Source organism: Geotrypetes seraphini, chromosome 10 (assembly GCF_902459505.1).
Source record: "Geotrypetes seraphini chromosome 10, aGeoSer1.1, whole genome shotgun sequence".
Taxonomy (NCBI): domain Eukaryota; kingdom Metazoa; phylum Chordata; class Amphibia; order Gymnophiona; family Dermophiidae; genus Geotrypetes; species Geotrypetes seraphini.
Genome location: NC_047093.1, coordinates 135785017 through 135791016, shown reverse-complemented (window position 1 = coordinate 135791016; position 6000 = coordinate 135785017).

Genomic DNA, 6000 nt, shown 5'->3' with positions numbered 1-6000 from the left:
GAGCAGTCTTCATTGGTGGCTCCAGATCCCCCATCTTGTACAAGGGGCGAGTCTGGACCAGCCACAGTGGACGGTGCTGCTCATGGATGCCAGTCTTCTCGGTTGGGGAACTCAGTGTCTAGGTAGCTCAGGGCACCTGGTTCATGGAGGAGGCTTCTTGGTCAATCGGTGTCTTGGAGACCAGAGCCATCTGTCTGGCGTTGCTAGCCTTCCAATCCTTTCTGATGGGCAAGTCAGTCAGGGTTCTGTCAGACAATGCCATGGCGGTGGCCTATGTCTCATCAGGGGGCACCAGGAGCACTTTGGTGGCACAGGAGGTGACTCTGCTCATGGTCTTGGCGGAGTTGCACCTTCAAGAAATATCAGCATACCACATAGCCAGAGTGGAGAATGTTCAAGCGGACTTCCTAAGTTGTCATGTGCTAGATCCCGGAGAGTGGTGTCTATGCCAGGTGTCTTTTTAGTTGATAGTGCAGTCTTGGGGTCAGCCCCTCATGGACCTGATGGCCACAAGTGTCAACGCCAAAACACCCCGCTTCTTCAGTCGTCGTAGAGATGGTCAGGCCAAGGTCCTGGATGCTCTGGTTCAACCATGGCCAACGGAGGGGCTGTTGTATGTATTCCCTCAGTGGCCATTAGTGGGCAGAGTTCTTCTCTGCATAATTTGCCATCTGGGCCTCGTGGTTCTGGTGGCTCCAGATTGGCCTTGATGACCGTGGTACGCGGATCTGGTGAGGCTTCTGGTGGCGGATCCTCTTCCTCTGCCTCTCTTGGACAGCCTTATAACTCAGGGTCCCATTCCAATGTTTGATCCGGGTCCCTTTTGTCTTACGGCTTTGCTTTTGAAAGGGGTTGCCTGGGTAAGAAGGGGCATTCAGATAAAGTGATCTCAACTCTCTTGGGGTCCCGGGGCTTTCCACCTCTCGGGCTTATGTGAGGGTTTGGCGTCTATTTGAAGAGTGGTGTGATGCGCGTGGAGTGGTCTCTTTTTTTTCTCGCTTCCCTGCCTAACATCCTAGAGTTCTTGCAGGATGGCCTGAATAGGGGACTGGCTTGGTGTTCTCTCCAGGTTCAGCTTGTGGCCTTGTCAGCCTTTCGGGGGTTAGTGAAAGGTAAGTGTTTGACTGCCATTCCTGACATGATTCGCTTCTTGCGGGTGGCCAAGTTGCTCAAGCCTCCCATGCGGCCCTCTGTTCCTTCTTGGGATCTGAATCTGGTTCTGTCAGTTCTAGTGTGCCCTCCTTTTGAACCGTTGGGCGACTGCTCTTTGAAGGACCTTACTCATAAAGCTGTCTTCTTGGTGGCCATTACTTCAGCTAGACGTGTTTCTGAGCTGCAGGTTTTCTCTTGTAGGGCTCCCTTCTTGTAGTTTTTTAGGGAGCAGGTTGTCTTGAGGCCTGTTCCTTCTTTTCTGCCAAAAGTAGTTTCTCCTTTTCAGGTCAATCAATCTGTAGTCCTCTTGGTGTTGGGTAGTTGGGAGGGCTCTTCTGAGCAAAGACAGCTGTGCAAGTTGGATGTCAGTAGGGTCCTTATGTGCAGCGACCCAGGAGATCAGGAAATCAGATCATCTTTTTGACCTAGCAGGTCCTCGTAAGGGGGATGACACTTCCAAGGCTACTACTGCGCACTGAATCAAGGAGATTATTACTTCCGCTTATCTTCTAAAGAAGTCTGTGCCAGAATTTCTCAAGGCTCATTCCACTAGGGATCAGGCAGTTTCTTGGGCTGAGTCTTCTCTAGTGCCTCCAGTGGATAGTTGCAAGGCTGCAGTTTGGTATTCTCTGCATTCCTTTGTAAGACACTACCGTGTAGATGTTCAAGCTCATCGGGGCACGATATTCGGTGAAAGTGTTCTCGGTGTTGGCCCTTCGGGGCTCCCACCCTTAATGGGTGCTGCTTTGTTACGTCCCATTCGTAAGGACTATACCAGTCTACCAAGCGATACAGAAGGAGAAATTAGGTTCTTACCTGCTAATTTTCTTTCTGTTAGTTTATAGACTGGTATAGTCCCCCACCCTGTCTGTCTTTGTGCGGTGATTGTAGGTTTTTGTTTTGCTCGTGTGCAGATTTTGTTTTTTTTTCTGCGGGTTCTAGAATTTGTCTAAGGCCGAGGAGAAGTAAGAACAGCGGCTATGGCTCAGCTGGTGAGCTGTGGGGATATTTTCTATACCAGGATTCAGTTCTACAAATGCTCCAACAGTAGTTTATATTAGTATTTGTTGCTTTTTCCACTCCTGTTCGGAGTGTGTTATACTGTTTTCAATTGAAGTCTTTCCTAGGTTCTGCTTGGCTATTCAGCAGACTGGATTGCAAGAGGGGAAGCTATACTGATATACAAGTTTGTGCTCAGTCTCTACCTGCTGGTAGCAGTGAGGTATATAACCCATTCGTAAGGACTATACCAGTCTACAGGCTAACAGAAAGAAAATTATCAAGTAAAAACCTAATTTCTCCTTATTTAACCTCTCTTTTACGAACGTATAGCGTGGGTTTTGGCGCTGGCAGCTGCGGTAACTGCTCCAGTTCTCACAGGAATTCTATGAGCGTTGGATCAGTTACCGCCACTGCCGGCGCTAAATCCCGCGCTATGTGTTCGTAAAAGAGGGGGTTATTATTTTACAGTTTATATACAAGCATTAAACTTGATTAAGCAACACGTAGTTATAACAACTGAGGAAAACAAGCATAAAAGCTTGTTAAAAAGAAAACCAGAAAATCTTTCTTTTCTCCTCCTTAGACCACAATATAGGAGAGAGATTTAATTTTAGGAGAACATTAGAAAGCATTCAAATTCCATAAAAGGGCTATAAACTGAAAAATTCAAGCTGGTCAATCCTATCAATTCGTAAATGGCTCATTAACTCTAGAGATCTTCTTCATATCCAAAAAGGTCTTCAGATGTTGTGGTTCAAGAAAAGTATGTTTCAACCCCAGAAAGTTTACAATGCATGTTCATGGGTAAGCATAGCTAGTGCCCCTTTCCTTAAAGCTAGAAACATTTTCCTTTAAATTTGTGTAGTTTTTGTTACATCAGGATAGATCCATATCTTCTGACCACAAAACGATGAGTGTGAATGATGAAAAAACTCTTTAAGGACCAAAATTAAGACATTCTCAAAGTCAAAAGAAACAATTAGCGTAGCTTTAACTTGAACCTCCGATAATAAATCCTCCAACATCGTAGTTAAATCTTGAAGTATATTTTCCTTTATTTGCGTTCCAGTCTCCGAAGGTACCCTGGTTTGGGGGAAAAAGGTATATAGTACACCCTATTTAAGGGAGGAATATTAGTCAAAGAAAACTTTACATTTTCAACAAGAAACATCTTAAAAAGCTCCATAGGGGGATACACCTTCCGATTTTGGAAAGTTCAAAATTCATAAATTCAGTCTCCTGTTATAATTCTCAATACGTTCTATCTTTTGATGTAACACTGTATTGTCTTTCACAAGAACAGAAGCTGTATTTCTAAGTTCTTTAATATCATCCTTAATTTGTTCATTATTATCCTGTTTGAATGAATCCAAAGATTGCGCTATTAGATCAACTCTGCTTATCAAAGTAGCCGTTGCTTGGGTTGATTTCAGCACCGTGTTGTTCAATTGCGGAAGCACCTTCCAAATGGATTACAGAGTTACCTCCGTGGGACCGTCTTCAACTGCTTCCAGCCACTTCCTGTCGCAGCGGACACAGAGGAGATTGAATTGCCAGAGGAGGCAGAGATGTTTCAGGCCCCAAGATTGAAGAGGCTCATCCCTCAGTTGAATTTAATTTAATTTAATTCTTATATACTGCTAATAACCATGAGATTTCTAAGCCAGCAGAGCTTCCATCCGACAAAGATCTCAAGGAAAGGCATCGCCTTCATATTGCCTTTCCATTTACTAAAAGGCATACAGTTTTCGCGGTTGGCGAGTCGCTGTCCCGGTCATTTTCTGACCGTGAACCACCAACAAGGAGAGGGCAGCAGGAGAGAGCAGCCAGAGCGCCACAAGTGCAGGAAATCACTCGAGGTATGCTCCGACCATCTCTTCCTGCACTAAGTCGGGCCTTATCCAATCAGGAGCTGCTTTGACACGCAGCTCCTGATTGGATAAGGCCCGACTTAGTGCAGGAAGAGGCGGTCGGAGCATACCGCGAGTGATTTCCTGCACTCGAGGCGCTCCGGCTGCTCTCCTGCTGCCCTCTCCCGCTGCCTTCTTCAGTCACTCCCATGAAAAACCATATTCACGGTTTTTCTAGATTCGAGGGGGTTCCTGGAACGGAACCCCCGCAAATATCGGGGGAGTACTGTATTTTTTTTTTTTTTAGGGAATTTAAAATTTGAAGCTAAACTCCAGCAGCGTTTTCACCTCGAAACGCGAACAGCAGGTTAGTCTGCTATCTTGAATCTCCCTCCTGGAAGCTGTTGCTTTTTCTATTATGAGGCATATTCTCCATCAGCAAGCGATTGCTGATTGCAAGTCCGCCGAGGAAGGCAGTTCATACTGCCAAAACTGGGATCCCAGTTGGGACCTTATTTTCCATACTCTGCTGATGAGACAAACAACCATACAGAGACTTTCTGCATCAATAAAAATACCGTTGGTTGATTTAGACATCTCGCGTGCCTTTTTTTGTTTGTGAGCCTGTTCTCCCTGTGTGTGGGGGGGTTGACATGGGGGGAAGGGGGTAACATCGAAAACGACATATATTAGTGTCTAATCCACAGTTCTTCAACCGCCGGTCCGCAAAAAAATCTTGCTGGTCCGCGAAGGATTCGGTCCCCGCCGCAATGAAAGGCCGGCGTCAGCTGACTTGCAACTTCCTGTTGCAGTCGCTGTGCCGGGACTTCTGCCTTCTACCGCGTATGCCTCCTGCCTTGTCTCCGCACCTCCAGACCACCAGCGGCAGCTCTGTGTGCTTTTAACTTTGGCACAGAGCTGCCCCTAAACAGTAGTTTAGCGTGGTTTCATGAGGCAGCCTCGGAGCCTTTGCTAAGCCAGCCCACATCGCATCATCGAAGTGGGTCGGCCTAGCAAAGGCCCCGAGACTGCCTCATGAAACCGGGCTAAACTACTGCTTAGGGGCAGCTCTGTGCCGAAGTTAAAAGTACACAGAGCTGCCGCTGGTGGTCTGGACTCTTGGGCCGTTGAAGGAGGGCAAAGAGCAGCTGTCCTGGAGGTTTCCCTTCCTCTTGCCTTTGCTGGTCCCTTTTTTTTTTTTTTTTCCTTCAAATGGCAACGGGCCCCAGCATCGACATCAATCAAGTAAGTTCAACTGTTCCTTGCAAGCGGTTCTGCTCGGCCAAAGCTTCCCCTCTGACATGAGCCACCCTCAGGGGAAAGAAAGTGACCTGCAAAGGTGAGGGGAAGGGGGGCAGATGATGGAATGGAGGAGATGAGAGAGAGAGAAGGGGACAGATGATGGAAGTGGGAAGAAGGGAGAGAGAGCAGAAGGCAGATGGATGTCAGTTGAGAGGGGAGAGCAGATGCTGAATGGAAGTGGGGAAAGAACACATACTGGATGGAAGGAGGAGATAAATAAAGGGGGAAAAATAGTAAGATAATGGAGGGGTGAGGGAAAGGGGTGACAAGCTGTGAGTAGACACAGTGAAAAGAGGGAAACGGGACTAAATAGTAAGAAAGAATTTAATTTAGATGGAGGCAGAAAATAGAGAAGGAAGACCAGAGAAGAAAAGGGAAGAGAGAGCAGAGAATGATATCAGATCTAAGTGGAGGAAATGAAAAGAGAGAGATGCTAAAAACCACAGGGGGGAGGGAAGGACAGAGATGCCAGACCATGAGGGGAACAGAAGGAAGATGATGGATGCCAGACCAAATTGGGAGGGGGGGGGGGCAGGAGGAGAGATGGCAGGGAAAGACAGACAGTGAATGGAAGGGGCAGATGCTGGACTGAAGAGACAGAGAAGGTTATCATGCCACTGTACTGGGCCATGGTACGCGTGAGTGGACTGCTGGTCATGATGGACCTCTGGTCTGACCCAGCAGTGTCAATTCT